The following is a 19,078-nucleotide window of genomic DNA, read 5'->3' as shown; positions in this document are numbered from 1 at the left end:
TCACCCGGTTCATCTCAATGCTAATGTCAGACAAAATAACAACAAAATAACAACCCTACTGCCAGGAAGTTTCTCTTCCCAGCTAGCAAGGGCATTTACTTTCACTGTTTCACTCTATTTCATCTGCCTTGCACTGTATTCTCTCCCTTTCTGATATTCCACCCACCCGGTGACACTGTAGTCATGCTACTCTCAGTGTACCATGCACCAGGTACCTTGGTCAAACAACGCTCCCATTAACACTAGGCATTCAAGAATCACAAAGCAGTACCCCAAAATGACAACAGCCATAAATATATATAAATCTCTTAAAAACGTATATGCATTTGAGTTCTTCTCATTCAACCTTTCAGGCTTTTGAGATTCACAGTCTAAAACATGCTTTCTACCGGGCTTTTCTGCATGTTTGGTTTTTTGCCTTTATGTTAGCGAGAGCTTTGTGCCTTTATTTGTCTAAAGGATTGTAGTTCTAAGTAAGTGAAGAAAACATACATTTGTAGTTCAGCAAAACACTGGTCAGTTTGGGCGGTATCTTACTTTTTTGGTGCACTGCCCCCCAATATTTCTGGTTACAATGAGAAATAATACCCTGGTGGACAAGAGGAATGAGTTCATGACTACTTCCATAGATTTGCTCCATTTGTCTGTATTTCCAAGACACACAACTGTTGCAAATCTGATTTCTCTATGAATTTCCTCATCTGAGGAGCGACAGAGGAGGTGGCTGTCGACCTGCTGTGGGAGGCACAGACCTGCTCCTTCTCTGTAAAGTTCAGATTTCTCCAAACCAGAGGGGTCATCTGTGCCCGCATCTGCCCCATCCTGAGCTCTGCATTGGCCACCAGCCTCTATACCATAACCAACCACCTCTTGTTTTGAAGAAAGACTTCTGTTTTCCTGTGAGTGTAGAATGGAAACAACAATTGAAACCTCAGAGGTTGCCACACAGTGAATTTCTCTGGCAGTTCTGTTCACATGGGAGCTTTCAAAGAGCCTTTAATAGTTTTGAATCCAAAAATATTCCCAAGAATTCTGACTTTTATCCGCAATGGTCAATGGTTTCCATGAACTGCAGTGCAGCAGTGAGTCTGTCCATATAGTAAGTTCACCGCCTGCATTCCCAAATCTTTGGAGGAAGAACCGAAAGAGCCGCCTCTGAGGAGTGTTGCCATCTCTGCTAGTTTCCAACCAATAGAAATCCTATCCTGCTCTCTCAGTTACGATGACTATTTTCTGCTTTTCTGTGAGCATTTCCAATGTGGGGTGGAAACGCCAAGAGGAAACCATGGCTGGGTGCTGTCTTGATCCAGGAGAAGCAGCTCGGTGGCAGAGAAGAGGAACAGAGAGGAGACAGGGAAGTAACTGGGTAAGAAATGAGGAGTGGTGGGGATGTGAGAAGCAAGAAAAGTGAGAGTGCAAGGGAAAGTGTGGAACTCTGTCAAGAAGCAAGAGGAACAGCTTGGTAGGGACAATACAGCCACAGTGGCTGAGCAGAGGAAGAGTGATGTAGGAAGAAATGATAGATTTACAGTCATAATTACAAGCCGTGAACAAGATCATTTTTCCTAGAGAGCTGATGAGATGGCCAGACCGGTGTGGATGTGTTTCCCAAGTTGTCCGTAGGAAAGCAGAACAGCAACGGGACGTTTTTAGCCATTTACTTCTAATACTCTGCATTTTTAGCTCATAATCAGAATATCTGCAGGAGGTAACAAGGTGATAACAAGACTGAGGATGCCTAAATAGCAGTTTTGGTCTGTTTTAAATACCTGTATGCTCACTGTACTTCAGGAGAGCCTTCAAGTGTCGCAGCTGGAAATGTTTCTGAGCCAGGAAAGACAGAAGGAAAACACATTTCCGTTAGACGGTGAAAAAATATGTATCCCAGACTCTTATAACTACCACGTAAATCCTTGGATGGGAAGCTACAGGACCCTAGGGTCCAGAAAAGCGCTGTCATAAAATACAACGTTCTGCTATAAGAGGCTAATCTGGATACAATGAAGGATCATACTGCACTGGTTGAAGAAAACTTTCATCCTAACCAAAATGTGAGTACTGATCAGATACTACCGGGCACAGGAAAAGCCTGCTGTGATTGGTTTTTCACCTGGGAATTTCTTTAAATCAAGAGAGTGACCACTGAGGCTTGCGTAATGATTCTTTGCGATTCCCCACCTTCTGTTAGAAGGGATTAAATCAAGCTAGGAAATTGCACTTCCTTGCATCAGAAAACCTCACATACCGAGATGTCAGAGCGCAACAGAAAACCCTGAATTGCACAAATTGCACAAAGCCACAAGTGGCCCTACTGCGTTTTGTGTTTTTACTACAATGAATTAATACATATTTGTTTCCTGTTCTGCATTGTCTTAAGAAAAAATACTAGCTTGCTCATCCCTTATATTGCTGGAGGGAATGATCTTGATTTGAAGGGAAAATAGTAGTATAGAGCATGAAGTCAATCAGCAATATATTTCTCATGCATCTCCTTTTATTCACCTGTAGTTGAAGAAAGAAGTGCAAGAGCCTTAATTTTCCCTGTTTTTTTTTTTTTGTTTTTTTTTGGTTTTTTTTTCCTGTAACTTGCCCTTTTTTTGCATTCTCGGGATCTAATAACTCAAGGCAGTTCAGAGCGATCACTGGAAATACTCTCAACAGTGGTGATTAACTGTGTGTAACTGATGGTGTGCTCAAAGCTTTTAGAAACGATGCAATGTGACTCATTGGTAGGAGACGCGAGACTTCTCCCCTCTTGGTTTATTGGTTGTTATTCTGCAATTCGATTTATGCTTCTCTGTTTCTAACACTGGGAACTGCCCAAGCAATGGAAGAAGGTGCCATTCTGAGCCTTTTGTCTTGTTTTAGGAAGCAGGTCCAGTTAGATGGAATCACAACGCTTTCTGAGGAGTGGAATTTCTACTCCTAAGCATAAGGAAAAACAGCTTTGTGAGAGCACATACTCACTCTTCTTATATTACATATAAAACTGCCTGTGAGTAAGTATATGCCATTGAGTCAAGAAGACAATCCTAACAAAGAGCTGTGCGTTGCTGTTTTTTTAAACATAATTTTTCAAAGCTGAATCACACTTTAAGTGAAATGAATTCCCTTGATTTTTTTATATATATTTTTTTTCCAGAATAATTGGGGGGGGGGGGGGGAAAAAGAGATGGGAGGAGCAAAATTTATAAAAACCATCCTGAAGTTAAGGTACCGAGTGGTGCGTGTTCATCTTTATACGCCAAAAAACCTATTCTTAGCACTGTTCAGTAGACTAGGAACACATCCCAGCAACCAAGTTCAGATTTATCAGCCAGCCCTATAAAATCATGGTCATGAGATGAGGCTGTTTCTGAAGAATGTGTAAGAACTGTGATGAGTCCCAGCTGAGTGGCAGATACCACACCTCAGGGTCACAAGTGTAGGTCTGGGCTTTTTAAAGCAGTGTTGAGTCCCACAGTTCCTGACTCAGATCCCACTGATCAACCAGGGTGCTTCTGGAAACCCCACCCAAAGCCTCCACCCTAAGTTCCTTTCAATAGGATGTTGTTGTTTTAAATCCTGGAGGTGCAGAGGTCACATCAAACTACTCCTGCATGTATGTAGAACTCAGAAGTGCATCAGACAATGTTTTCAAGTGTGGTGACAGCCATGGTCAGTCATGAAGACACAGTAATGTCCTTCAGCTGTACATCAGCTCTGGTACTACCAGATCACTCGGCCAGTGGAAAGTAGAAATGCAGCCAGCAAACTGTTCCACATACACAGTCAGCATTCATAATCATGCTCTTCTTGCTATTATTCGTGTAACATCTAATCCACCCATGACCAATTGGCTCATCCACATAGCACATCTTACTGTTAGCAAAGTTTATAGGGCAAGGGCTGCTTCTGCTTCCCACATGTACTGCACACACAGAAAAATGAGGTCCTGTTTTGATAGCTGCTGCTGAATGTTACAAATAATAGCAAAAATATAACTGTTGCTACTATTTGACATGACCTATTTCCAGATAGGAAATGGTCTATCATAGTGTAATTGGGAAGATAACCCATTATTAACTCCTGTCTCCTAAACTTCCAAGAAGACTGATTATATGGTTCACCCTCGAAACACTGCAATTTCACTAACATATTTGTTGGAGGCAATTATAATCTATACAGTAATTCATAGATCCTGGACTACAATAGCTTTAAGTGGAGGAAATGGCTCGTATGCCCCGATTTCAAATGAAATGTGACACTATTATATCTTCAGAGGTTACCAACAAATCTCTTTCTCCTGGATAAACAAAGAAAATCACGAGGAGGAGAGAAAAAGAAAATATTTTGAGAACTTGTGAGCCCAGATTCTCTCTGTCAACAGCTGTGCAGACACTGGGGCTGACTTGCTGCCAGAGTCAGCACTCTTGCTAAAAGTCTCACGTTCTGCAGGCAGCAGCTTCACAATAAAAAAAGAGAAAAAAAATTGCTTTTCTTCTTCGCCTCCTTCAGCAGATGACCCCAGCCTGCAAGGCAGCCAACCCAAGTGTTTGCAACAGCAATCTGTAAAGCTTTCACTCATTAAGGACTTTGCCAGAGCTTTATTCCATGACCTGAATGAACTGTCTGACTGACTGCCTCTTCCCGGACTGGGAAGGTTGAGATGGAGAGGTGACACTCTTTCTGTTATACTGATGGCAAAATGAGTGTTTTTCACTTCTCAACCAGACAGGGATGCAATGAGAACTGCTACATGACACTCATCAGTGAGCCAGGAGGTGACATCCCACTGACACAGCAGGCAGTGCACCCCACCACAGTGAGCAGTGAGGGTCCTGCTACTGCATTCAAGAAACACTTCACTAAAGGTAATGCCCAAGGAAGGCAAGTGTATTGGCTTTTTGCTTTAGACACAACAGCAGGCCAAGAATCTGAGAGCAGGAGTGGCAGTGGTGTCCTACCCATTCCTCTGCTGCATGGGGACAACTTCTACAAGAATACCCTTGGATGCTTCATGAGCTATTTTGCATGAACTCTCACCAGGCTACATGGTCATATTTCTGTTCTCTTCCACCTCAGTATTTCATTCCTTGGCTTTCATGGTCCTAGATGTTCAATAGCATTGATGAGGAGTGCTGGGAGAGCAGCAGTGCAGCTCTAAGTGGCAGCAGGCCAAAAGAAAGAAGCCTTCCTAGCAGGAGAGAGGCTGACCCTCAGAAAAGGATTTAAGGCTCTGGACTCCAAGCAGATGGAGCAGTCAGTGCAACCAGTTGATATGTGCTTGTTGAGATAACCAGGGCTTGAGTGTTATTACTCCATGTAGCTCATTGTCACCACTGATGGATGATCTGGTGGCTTAGACATTCATTCATCCCACCCCCTTCTGTCCGTGTAATTGGAAAGAACATCGGTCTATAAATAAAACATAACTAGGAGTGGGACAGGTCTAAGATGCTCTCAGCCTTTCCTCCTAACTGGGTGACAGTGGTTACCCAATTATTGTGCTTTTTACCAGACCCCAGGTAACCCCATAATGCAGAATGTTCAGAATGCCCATCTCAGGGCCTTGGCCAAAAGCTTACAGGCATCTAAATCCCTTACTGCTTCCAGCTTTTATAATGAATCCCCAGTGAGGAGGCCTCCTCCTTTCCAAGGCTTAATCTCCAGGTGATGGGAAACTAACAGTCCCTGTTAGTGAGCCACAGAGGGGGAGGAGGGAGCGCATAAAGAGATGATGGCTGTTGCCTGGTGGAAAGAGATAGAAAATGCTCTTCTTTCTCCACAAGGTAGATAGTTTCCCAAATAAATAAAAGCCAAGCAAAGCCATTTGTCATGCCTCTTTCTGCCTGTCCTCAGAAAGGCGAACCGTGTGAGCACTGTGGGGCAGAGCCTGCTTAGAGGAAGCAGGGGAGGATGTGATGCACCGCAGAGAGGCCAGTTGTTTGGGGTTGTTAAGATACACAGCTCTGACATCAGTTCCTTGCAGAGAATGACAGCCAAAAGACCAAAGTACCTATGAAGTAATTGAGAGAAACTAGAAGGTCCTCAAAATAACATAAGCTCTGCCTCTAATAATATTGTACTGAGGAAATCCATTATCGTATTTGCAGTTTGTTTTTCAGGGTCAGAGGGGACATGGTACTATATATTGTGAAATACAGGTTTTAATGGAGTAACAGCGTGGGTCACCAGCGGGGGTTTGTCACACTGTCCCCTCTGGACTATTTTAACCGGAGTGTACTCACCAAACATAAGAATGTGTTGGTAGTTCTATGAAAGCTTCAGCTTACAAGCAAATCATCTCTGCCCAAGAGACAAGTAGGTGTTTATGGTACCACAAAAGTCACTACACCCTGCTCTCTCACTTGCTTTCAGGGATGGAGAAATGGACACTGAGTGTGCCCTGCATCTCATCTAACTTTAGGTTACTGCCGTGTAGCAGTCAGTATTGAGCTAGCCTCCTAACACAGCCTCCCACCCTGCCTTTCTGACCTACTTTGCACATCACCAAGATGAATATCTCCATGCTTCTTCATTGACCATAAAAGGAATCAGTGGTGATGAAGGCGCCTAAGTTCAGCTAATAGGAAATTTACCTTGACAGACCAAGCCTTAACTGTTCAAAAGTTAGATGGTATCTGTTCCCAGTTACACAGCTTGTAGATGATAAAGACTGAGACGTTTCATTGGCGGTGCTACAAATTCACTCTGGCTACACACAGTGGTCGAAGAGAGAAACTCTCGGTGAATGTAAACCATGCTGGTAGAAGGGAAACACACTTACAGGGAGAGCCAGAATGACGCAGTGTTGCTGCTTGGAAGAGGCAGAGAAAGCATGGCAGAGATGGATTTTCTCCATCATAGAGACATAGAATTATTTGAGTCAGAAGAGACCTTTAAAGTTCATCTAGTCTAACTCCCCTGCAATGAACAGGGACACCTACAGCTTGATCCGGTGCTCAGGCACTGTACAGTATAATCTTGAACATCTCCAGAGATAGATCTTTCACCTCTCTGGGCAACCTGTGCCAGTGTCTCAATATCTTTACTGCAAACAACTTTTTCCTTATATCCAATATAAATTTCCAACCTCTTTTCATTTGAAATCATTTCCCCTTGTTCTATCAAAACAGATCCTGTTAAAGGATCTGTCCCCTTCCTTCTTACAGCCCCCCTTTAGATACTGAAATGTCGCTCTCAGGTCTCCCAGAGCCTTCTCTTCACCAGGCTGAACAGCCCCAGCTCTTTCAGCCCATCCCTGTAGGAGAGGTGTTTCATCCTTGGATCACTTTCATGGCCTTCCTCTGGATGCTCTCCAACAGCTCCATGTCTCTCCTGCACTGAGGACTCCACATCTGGACGCAGCTCTCTGGGTGAGGTCTCACCAGCACAGAGCAGAGGGACACCTCTTTCCATCCATCGTTTTTGGAAGGACTGAATCCAAGGAAGTGCTTTTCAAGGAAAGTATCTCTCTGTCATCTTGGCTGTAAAAGATGCAGAGAAACTTTATCTTGTTTACATATAGGTCTTCCCACCTCCCTGGGCAAATGTCCAAGCCACTTGCCAGAAAGCAGTCAGCAAAAAAATAAGGCAAGAGAGGGGAGCAGAAAGATGTAGATAAACTCTATCTGTGGAATAACAAGGAAAGAAATTTGTGAGATGACTGTGATGGGGATTGATCAGTGATGCCCTTCAAAACTGCGCAGTGTTTTGACAGCTCAAGCTGTCTTCTGAACACCGTACTGCTGAATAATAACAACAGCTGTATAGCTATTTACTTCTTATAACACACACAGCACACACTTCTCACTTTACTCTTGAGAAAACTGATGCAGAGTAAACTCAGACTCCCTTATGTCTGCCTGGTAGAAATGTCCATGCTGGGTCTGTCACCTGCAGCCTGAATTAAAGGGGAGGCAGAGAGGTTTTAGAGGCGCAGGTATGCAAAAATGAAATGAAGCAATACAAAGAAGAGCCCATATATTCAGTCCAAACACAGACTTAAGAAGTTACAGGCCCAAAAGGCAAGTTCTAAAGGGAGCATCCTGCTGAGCATTAGGCCAAAGAGTCTCTGTCACTGCCCTCTGACAATTTGCAAACGATCTCCCAAATGATTGCTCTCCCAAATGGCTGCTGAAGTGTTGCCAGCATTTGTGGTTTGATGGTTGGATCTAAACATAGTTGGCTTGTTTTTTTCAAGTCCTTGTCCTTAGAATCAGGTTACTATCTGAGAGGTTTTCACCTCCTTTCATTTGAAAGACCTTCCAACTGCAGTGAGGGTAGGAACTGAGATATCTAGAAATTAAGTGTGATGTTAGCTTGAGTCAAAGAAGCCTTGCTCAGCCCAGCTTTGGGATGCAGCATTGTGCTCCTCTGAACCCCCTGGTGCCTGCCTGTAGCTGTTTTGGAATGGAGGCAACTTGGCCTGGGTGGGATATGTTGCAGTGTGAGAAAACAGCAGCAGTATGTTTAATGGTTACCTAAGCAACCTGTTCTTCCATCCATCTGGTTTACTGATAGCTGCCTACAAGCGTATAAATCCCTTGTTTGCCATTCAAAGCCTCAAGGAAAATAATAACCCAGCACTCTCTCCTGCAGACTTTGTCGCTTTATGCTCTGAATGGACATCAGTGTCTCAAATGGGCTATCTGTCTTCAGAACTGTGTTTCAGTGGCAGCTCTGCCTGATGCACAAGGACTAGGAGTTCATGCCTTGCCTTAAAAATCCCTACTTGAAAGTTTCTGAGTAATGTTAAAAACTCTTCCTGGCTGATGGCTTGGATTCCTGCTCTGCAAACAGCAACTTTGCACTTGCCATGCTACTGGAAGCTTACATTTGTTAGTCCAAAGGTGCTGTTCCTCATTTGGAACCTCCCTATCCTCCCCACCTCCGACTGCCTATATGGAAGTAAATTGCATCCCAACTGCATGAGGGCATTTAGCCAACACAGAATGCTGCCCATTTAATTTAAAACAGTCTGCAAGCATGCTTTGCCGAGGCAAATTGGGTTCTTTTCAATTATTTTTCCTAGATGAATTTCCCAGCTGCTAGTCAAAGCAGCCAAGGGTCTGCAAGAACTAGTGCCAGTGTAAGACAGTGTGCAGGGATGCCAAGGCGGGACTTGCAGAAAGGGCAGCGGGATGCTGGGTGCCAATCCTGACCATGAGACATCAGCTTCTCAATTAAACAAGCACTCCCCATCCCCATGCACCAGCTGTGCACATCAGCCATTTTTTCACCCCAGCTGCTGCCTGGGAATTCCTCTCAGGTGTTTTGCACAGGGGGATCTCAGTCCCCTCCTTCCACCCTACTCCTTCTCACAGTATCAGTTTTTCTTTGTGACCCACATTCCTTCCGGTCAGCCATCATGTCAAACGTGAATAGGATATTCCTTCAAATTCCAAATGCTTCATGAGGGCCATGATAGGAAATATTTACAGCCTGTGATACTGAAGAAACCTCTCCTCCTGACAATTTATCTGCACTACTGTACCCCCAGGTACACCGCTGATGGTAAATAGGGTGCGCCCAACGTTGTTCTGTCAGCCTGAAGACAAGAGGCACAGCACAGTTAATCTCTGCATGAATCTCTCTTCCATCCCACAACAGCACATATTTTTCTCTGGCATCTGTTAGGAACAGACCATTGGCCAGACCATCCTGCAAACAGGCAGAATGAGTTACGTGGTACAGGTGCAGCAAGTAGGAAGAACCCAGGTACCATTGTACAGCTTTCTTTTCTTCTAATTTCTGCTTTGCCAATAGATGGTGATGAAAATGAATGCCTAGAATGGTTAGATGGTTGGACTAGACGATCTTAGTGGTCTTCTCCAACCTTAATGGTTCCGTGAAGTAGTAAAAAGATCCAGACAAAAGCAGTAGATTTTTCCCCGTGGGTTTGTTAATTTCTGTAAATAAACGCATGTGGTAATCAGTGACAACAAACTTGTTAATGTCATTACTCTTCACTTTAGTAAAGGTGTGAATACTCACTAACGTGCACTGGGGAAGTAGGGCAAGTGTGTATCTAGGGTCGCCTAAGAGCATGAACTCAGTCACAGGATGAGCAGTTGAAGGCTGAAGCTGAGGTTGAAGCAAGGTCTTCCATTCTTGGTCAAGGAGATGGAAGTACAGCAAAGCGCTCTTGTGGTGTATGGTAGCACAAATCATAGAATCATGAAGGTTGGAAAAGACCAAAACTCCAACCGTGTCCATGCAATGCAAGATCATACAGGTCAATGTATGCTGTGATGGTTGCTTGTAGGAGGTAAAAGTTGGGATGCAGCTGGTAGTCCAGGGCACCCGTTTGCCTGTTATAAACTTAATCTTGTGATAAAATGCATATTTATGAATATTCCCTGGTTGCCTGAGTGAAAAATATGTATCAAGGCTTCAATATGATATTCAATTACTGCTGCTAATGTTATTAACAATGTTGGTGAAGGGCCCAGAGCTGAACTGGAGAAGATAGTAGGAACGTTGCTATTTGGCTGTTGTAATTATTTCCAATAGCTGCAAATCTATGTAGTATTTTGTGGACCCCACCATGTACTTGGTGACGTTCTATAAGATAAAACTTGAAAGGCAATGAATACTCCCATGAGGCAGAAAATCTATGAAGAAAATGGAAAAATGAAATCATAAGAAATAAAAGAGAATAGTTTGGAATCACAGAGGCTCTGCAGGGAAGGGAAAAGAGAAAGGAGGGGAGGAGAAATGAGGGGAATCTTTCTTCAGACCTAGCCAAAGCACTGGCCACCCTGAGCATTAACTCTGTGCAAGAGCAAGATGTTGTGTTTCCTTTGTGGTGGAAAAAGAAAAATAACATCAGCTGTAGTTGTATAGTCCTATTTTAATTCTCACCTGGATGAGATCCATGTACTTATCTCTTCCTGTTTGAAAAAAGCCCAAAAAAACTTCATATTGTTGAAAGCCTAGAAATGCATCTTAAGTAAGACATGGCTCACAGCTTTCGTTTAAGGTGCTGAATAACCTTTTCATCACCTCTCAGTTTAGTGAGTTTAAGAAGAATGTTATATTAAGCCCTGGCATTAGCAGGTGTCTGTCTGCATGATTCAATTCGTTGGAGTCAAAATGCACCAAGAAGTAACTGACTTTCATTGTCCTCTCCTCAAAGTAACAGGGTTTGTTCATATTTAGAAAACATCCTTATATAGCATAAAATTTTTTGAGAGTTTAAGAAGGAAAAAATCACTTATATATAAACCATGAACCAAATGGTCTCTGAAAGAAAACAAAGAGTCCAATGAACAGTTTGCCTGAGCAAAGAGATGAGCTGCAAGCAACTGCCTGTCCTGATAACATACCAGAACTTACTGTGCATTGAGGGTCAGAAAACAGGAGACACGGGGAGGATGTCATGTACCGCAGACAGGGCACAGGGTTTTTAGTGGTTAAGATGACAACAAACGTGCACCTCTGTCATCAGTCCCTTGTAGAAAGCTATATCCATGGAGAAATTTAGAGAAACCAAAAAGGTCCTCACAAACTACTGAGGTTTTGTTTTTTGAATAATGATAATGTACTGAGGAAATCCATTATCCTATTTATGGTTAGTTGTTCAGACTCCCAGCCAACAGTGCACCATACCCTGTGAATATATGCATTCTAATGACATGACAGGGCAGGACGCAGATGTTACTTACGGGTTTGTCACACAGGCCTGCATGGTTTGGCTTAACCAGCATATAATCACTGAGCATAAGAAGCATTTGCAACTTTAACAACTGCCAGGCCGGCACCTCCTAATTGCTGCAATGCAACTGTGAAGGACAACTAGAGAGGGGAGTAGGAAGGAAAAGATGGAGGGAAGTGTTTGTGGGACCAGACCAAAGGACAGAAAAACTGAATTACAAAAAAAAATCAAGTTGAAATAATGTAGCGATTTCATGTAGAACTGCAACCAATTTGAGTGATTTAAGAGTTTAAGAACAGTCTTAGCTCAAATGATGCCAAAGAGTCCACCACACCTCCCTAGGGCTGGCCAGTCAACAGGAGACCTGACAGATTAGGTTTATCACTTCATCTCTTCCCAAAAGATCTTCTGTGGTGCAGATGAGTTCATAAATCACTGTTCTCATCCTTACTTCCTTGTTTGCTTTTGCAGCCCATTTGTTGGTATAGTACAAGCAGGGATTTGTTTGTGTTTGGGGATGAGTTTTGCAACATTTCAGTGTTGGATTCACAGCTCTTCTGTGCAATTTACTGTCTTATTGGGTAAATGAAGTAAGGCCAGGTGCCTACATGGAGATTTGAGGTCCAGATGGCTTGTATCCTCCTCTACCAATCTACGGCTCTTTTAGACAAAATTTGCCCTGGAGACAGGATCTGAGAGAAGTCCAAACCAGTGCTGGAGAACAAACCTACTCTTCAGCACTGTGGATGAGTGGTTCTCAGTGCTAAAGGTCATTCCCTGGACCTTTTTTATTTGGCAGCGTAGATGTACCCTTAGATTCCTTCCATGATCCATGGAAACGGTCAAGTAGAACCAGCAACTGATTCCAACTCTGGGAAAGTTGCCTTGTCCTCCTACATAGATACCTCTTTCCATTGGGAACAGAGAGAGCAGAGGGCTTGGTGACAAAACCATCTTGCAAATCTGGACATTAATGACAAAAAGGAACAAGTTGAGATTGCTGTTGGATAGTAAAATTCTTTTCTTACAAATACATGAAGAGCTATTGCATATTTATGAAGATGTTAAAAAAGTCAACAACATTTCAAGCTTCAACATTCAACATTTCAACATTTAAGCTCTGGCACATATTATCTAATATGGAATTTCCACCAGAATACATATATTATTTGTCATTATTATCATCTAGTTCTAAGCATTTCTAATCAGGAAAGGAATTATTTTTGTGTGATTTTGGTGGCAAAACACATACTGTGAGTAGGAAAAATAATCCGTTTTTCAACAATATACAAGCAGAAATGTCTTTATACATACACTTTCAATAGTACTTATGACCAGAAGTAATTTCTGTCTAGTGAGAAAAGTATGTACGTCCAAATCTCAGCACTTTCAACTAGGGGAAGAACAGAGAAAACTGTATCCTAATGAAGTTACAGAGCAGGCACCCATCCATATTATCAGATCAGCTTGTAGCCACAGACATCTATCACGTATCTCACAGAGAAGACAAACTGTGATGTGTCATGAGCCTCGAATGGCAGCTGGAAAGCTCCGCCCTTTGAAAACAACGAGGAACAAAAATAATTCTCTTAGCATTTCAGAGGTCTGATGGATGAACGCTACCATTAATTTAATCAAATTGCTTTCCTTTGGGTTCTGTCAAGCAGCCTACCAAATATCCTGACTTTTCCTAATCTGAAGCAACAAATGTTAAGTCCTGATGGAAAAACATCAGAAAAAAAAGGGGGGGGGAGAAGGGGGGAATCAACCATTTTCCTGTGGTAAATTTTGATTTCTATGAGAACCACATTTTCCATTAGGAAGGTAGAATTTCCAAGCAACTCTTAACTATGGCTAACAAACAAATCCGTAATCACCAGGAACTACTGGTTAGCAAATGGAAAGAAATCTCATGTTCAAAACAAACACCACGGGTTTGCAACCTTTTGCAGTTTCATTATAGGTATCACGATAAATGAACTTCTTCCCCAGCACCAAACAGCATGAATTCATTCACTGTATCAAATTCTTACAGAGAAAACAAAAAATGTGAGCTCAACCACCAGCAAGCGAATAAAACCAACACAAAATACATTATTTGTAAGTCTCTTGGTTTTGACTGGTTGGGGTCCTGACTCATGAGTGTTGAAAGTCTGGGGTTGCCAAAACTGCTTTTGTTTGTCACTAATAATCACTCATTCCAAGGAACATGTGGTTTACTGCTTCATGCCAGGACTCCAATGCTTAGGAGCTGAGGTTCCTTCGTGAGACAACCTCTCATAGCTCCAAGACGTATTCTTCCGCATTATCGGAATACTTTATTATTTTTTTTAAGCATAAATTGTAAAATAAATAGGTCTTTCCCTTGACAGATACTATGGTTTTTGTACTACTTTTTTTTAAGAATGACTTTGTTAGCCACAGGAGTTTTGCAATATTTCAAGACCGCTGATAACTGACCAGGATGGAAAAGAACACACGTATATCCAGTCTGCTGGTTGTTTGTTTTTAATTACTTTCTCTGCTATGGCTAGAGACTTCTGTAATTGTCCTCTTGGTGGAAATAAAGTGAAGCAGTTGGCCTTTTCCAACAAAATGCTTAGCTGAGTCATAGAGGTTGGGGAAAAAGCAACACAGGATGAGCTGACAGTTGTATTGAATTGAGCTGTTGACCACAACTCTGAGTGCAAGAATCCAGGCAATTCCTTATCCATTGAGTGGTTCATCCATCAAATCCACATCTCCAATTTGGAGACAAGGATGTCATATGGAACAACATTCAATATGTTGACCATAATCATTGACCATTCCCTCCTGATTTCTTTCAGGAATATGGTCATCTCAAAACTGGCTCCAAAACTACTCCTAAAAGCAGGTAATATAGACAGAACACCACTGCAAATCTCCTACAGGGCTGAGCAATAGAGCCAAAGGGACAGATTTCCTTTAGACATGGGGATTCATCCCTACTAACATAATATTACTACTATGTAAACATCAACGTATGATCTAGTGATCCAGACTTCTTTAAAGTCAAAAGAAAGGAATAAACTTACCCAATTCCCAACTCTATTTTCAAACGTCTACCTTAGAATGAGGCAGACTCTTCTCCTTCACTGACTAGTTTATGTAATTTATGGAAGGTAATTAATTCCAACTGCCACATTCCTCCAGCAAAGTGAATCTCTCCTTCCATGCCTATATTTAGCATTTCATCTTTGATAAGACCTTGGTTTGAAGCTAGGAATCTCCTATCAGAGTGTGGATTTTACAGTCAAGATCTCATCTATTGCGAGGGAAGGGCTCCAAAACCAAATTCACCAGGGAGGCTGGATCCTGCTTTTCACGCACTCACTGCCTGATATGTCTACCAACTACTGGTCCTATCTTATCTGAATGGGCTTTAAACCTCCAAGATCCTGCTGTCTCAGAGGTTGTTCTTATTTGCACATTGTAAGGAAAAATTAGACTTTCCATTTTAAACCAAGGCTCATCTACTTGTACATTATCACAGAATTAATGGAGTGAGAACTACAAATAACAAGAAAGAACAATTTGACTCTTAACTCCATAAAGTGGAAACTTCCCTAAAGACAGGGACTGTCTTGGTCTCTCTTCTAGGTACGCCTAAGCAATTTTTCACTTCCATTTACTCTGCCTTGGAAAAAAAATATATATATAAACAGCTGTAATATGGACTGCCAAAAGAGAATCTCCATCCTACTTTTGGAAAAGTAACTTAAACATTATGGAAAATGTCAATGCCTGACCCTTCTTGCAAAAATAACTTGGCCTGACTATTCATCTGGCTGGAGCTTTACTGTTACCAGCTATGCCAATGTGGAATTTTTATGAGGAAAAGAAATCTATCCGCACATCATGAGTTTCAGGCTTTCTTCCCTTCAGAAGTTCAGTGCAGCAGTTTTTGATGGGGATGCTTGTCTGAAGGGAAATCCGGGCAGAACTTCATCTCACTCATCAACATCTCAAGTTGTCTTCATTCATGAGGATACATGTCAGCAGAGTGCGTTTGACTTGGATAATGGGATAATGCCATCTTTAGGTGTGACTAGTGCATGACTCTATATTGTCAAATACTGATACTTATAGTAAAGACATCGTTCTTTATATTCCTGAAAAGCAATAACGAAGTGCTGTATAAGTAGCCTCAAGCAGAAGAAAAAGATTCTTTCTATACAAATGCACTGCTTCAAAATTCTGCCTATGAATTTCTCAACCCCATGAAATAAATCTAATGGTACCTCTGTATGTTTATTTATGACTAAGAACTTCAGAAGAGATAATAATCCAGTAAATAGATACCACTTTTTTTCCTCAGGGTTCTTACCCACTAATGTAATGAAGTGGCCATTTACTAAACATGTTGAGAAACACACCTGTATTTCACTTTTCTCTCTTATGTGTGTGAAATATTGGAGGATATGTCAAATATTTCCAAAACTTCTGTTGAATATTACCTCACTATTAATTATTAAATATTAGTAAGATAATTAGTAAGGTGCGTCTCCATGTCAAACATACACGAGTTATCTTGTCAGGTGCACAGACACAAAAGGAAGTTTGGGATAAAAATACCAAGATATTGAGCTGAATATAAGAATGCTGACTTATGATTCAGTGAATGACAAGCTGTGTCAGTTCCATTCTGCTCTTGGCAGCAATCAGTAAAAGAGGCATCATCTTCCCATAGGCTTTTAGTACTTCAAAAAATCTTCCTTTATTTATGTAATGCCATCAATCTTCAAAGATTTTCCAACAACTAAGAATTATGTGACAGCTTAAATCATTGTCTAACTGAAAATCAGTACTAAAATGTTCGGTATCCAATTTTGGCTTTGATATATGTAGACTACAACCATTAGTGACGTCTACTCAAACACATCTCCTCAAGTAACTCTAAAGCTCTGGGCAAGCTTGAAAATTCTCTGTATCTTCTCACTATCTAAAAAAAAACCTGTCAGAATCTGAAAGTGGCGACCTTGCACACATTCCCTAAAGAGCTGAAAACTGTGGGATCCCAGTCTCCCAGCTACGGAGTTCATATCCTAAAGTTAGTTATGTACAACCATGTTTACACCACGCACATCTTCAACTAGGCTTAAGCTTATGTATTTACACACTCATAGCAATTCTACATAAGCCTATGCTAACAACCAGTTTGAAGAACAAACAGAACAGAAGAACGTAAGGGAGATGATGCCAAGTTTGATGACAATACTATTTGTCATGACACAGTTTATATGTTCATCTCCAAAAGTCCATTACTACTGCGGTGTTTCACTTGGCCTGTAGGTTTATCTTTAAGTCTGTGTCCTGACTTTTGTTTCTGGTTCTGCAAACAGTAACATTTATTTTGTTAGTTGCCCACTGGCAACGTGCGCCTACACGTTAAAAGATCCATGCTTTTCAATGAAGATTCATTCCCTAACATTACAACTTACAGCAGAACTATCTGGTTAGGTTTTTTTGTGTTACATCTGGCCTACTGTTTGCAATCACTTAGATTTCTACAGCTCCAACACCTTTTTGTCGTTCCAGTAATCTCTGCCTTTCTGGTGACCCATATCCCTGCAATTTGGCAACTGAAAGCCATATTGGGTGCGTCACTGGTGCCTGTGGGTAACCTCATCCCCCTCACAGCAAACTGCTCTTCTCACCCCTTGCAACACAAACCAAACAGGAAAATCCCCTTTGCACTAACCCACCTGTGTCATCTTCAAGCTGAGTAAACCTGTGTTTTCTTTTAAGTTTGGCACTGAGATCACCTTAGCCATAGCATTCATAGTAATTTCCTATAATCGGAAGTTGCTGCTGTTACTGTGGTGAAGAAAAGGAAGGCAGGATTTTAAAGCACAGCGAGGACCGTAAATTTTATAATCAGTGGCGACCCAACACTCTACTGTCACTTACAGAGCAGAGTGATTAAGGGAATACACAGAAGCAAGAGAAGAACTAAAAGGGGGTCAGTATTAAGAAAATATATGGTCCCTGAATATTGCATAAGGGATCTTGCTGAGACTGAGTCTCTCCGATGCTGCTTCGGCACAAAAAATTTTCTTTGAGTTCCAGCAGGCTGTTTATAGCAAGGAGTGGGAGGTAAGCAGAAGACAGAGAAGATCACTTAAGGCTGCCCAGGTACTGAAAATAAAGATGGTTCTTTATTAAAGATAAGAGTTTGTTTGGATTCGATAGGAAAGGTTCACTTCTTTAGATGTCAAAAAACATAACACCCAGGCCATATATTCATCCTTAATGTAAAAGATATGTACATTTGAAACTTTCTACCTATTAAGCAATCACAGTTCTGAAGAAAAATCTGAGTACAGATAATCCTTCTGTAGATTTTAGTGTCTTAATTGTGTGCAATTCTACACCTGAGATGGTTTTTGTAATGGCCAGTGAGTGGGGCAAAACTTGAAAGCTGAAGCACAAGAATTGCTATAAAACCATCATACAAGCTATGGAGGTACAGAAAAAGAAAGTAATTAAAAAGATAGGATAGTAGACCGGATGTACTCACTCATCACTAGACACGTTACATGATTAATCACTTGTCCTCTTTGTAACAACGAAGCCAGGAAATCCACAAAACCTCAGTATGTGTGTAATAGTGCATTTCTAGTTAACAAATTACAGCTATGAAGCTACAGAAAGAAGCATGCACTACATTTACTATAATTTAACATACTGGCCTTCCCTGAAAACCTGGCAAGGTTTGCAAAGATGCAAGCCTGTAGCACTGAGCTGTATATTTCAATGAGGGCAAATATTCTTGCGTATGGCATTTGCATGAGATTCAGCCAGAAGACCAAGATGGCTCTGGGCAATTTGAGCAAAGTATTTAATTGCAAAGGTGATTATGATGGTCCAGCTAAGCCAACGCATCCATTGCTAACCATAAAAACAGAGCAAATGTTATAAACAGGTTGTGGTGGCGTTACCTGGAGCCAAAGCACAAGCTTGGCTGCATTTCATCTTAAACCACTGACCAGTCCTCGTGCTGTTTGGAAAGTATGGCTGACATCCGACGGCAGGCTGCTCTGTGAGGTTCACCAAACCACCAGCACTAAAGTGGTTACGTTGCTTTCTTCATGACATTTTTGTGGCTTACTTGGGAACACAGTGCTTGCCAGGTGAGTAGCTTAGCTGGGATGGTTTTATCTCTTTGCCACCATTACTTGTGCTTCAGTACCATTTCAGGGCCCCTTTTCCTCTCAAACCTATATAAAGTACACAAAGAACCATTCTCTAAAGGGGCTGCAAGCATCAAGATAAATTTTCAGCCTAACAAACAGCGTTTTTAGTCTGAACTCCCTTATAACATGCAGGAAACATCACCTCATTATTTATATCAATCTGCTTACAATATCTTTTATTTGAAACATAACTACCATTTCCACCATTTAAGGTGCAATT

Source organism: Coturnix japonica, chromosome 1, assembly GCF_054131305.1.
Source record: "Coturnix japonica strain WE chromosome 1, WE-NBRP24, whole genome shotgun sequence".
In the NCBI taxonomy this organism is placed as follows: Eukaryota; Metazoa; Chordata; class Aves; order Galliformes; family Phasianidae; genus Coturnix; species Coturnix japonica.
Note: the sequence above shows the minus strand (reverse complement) of the source record.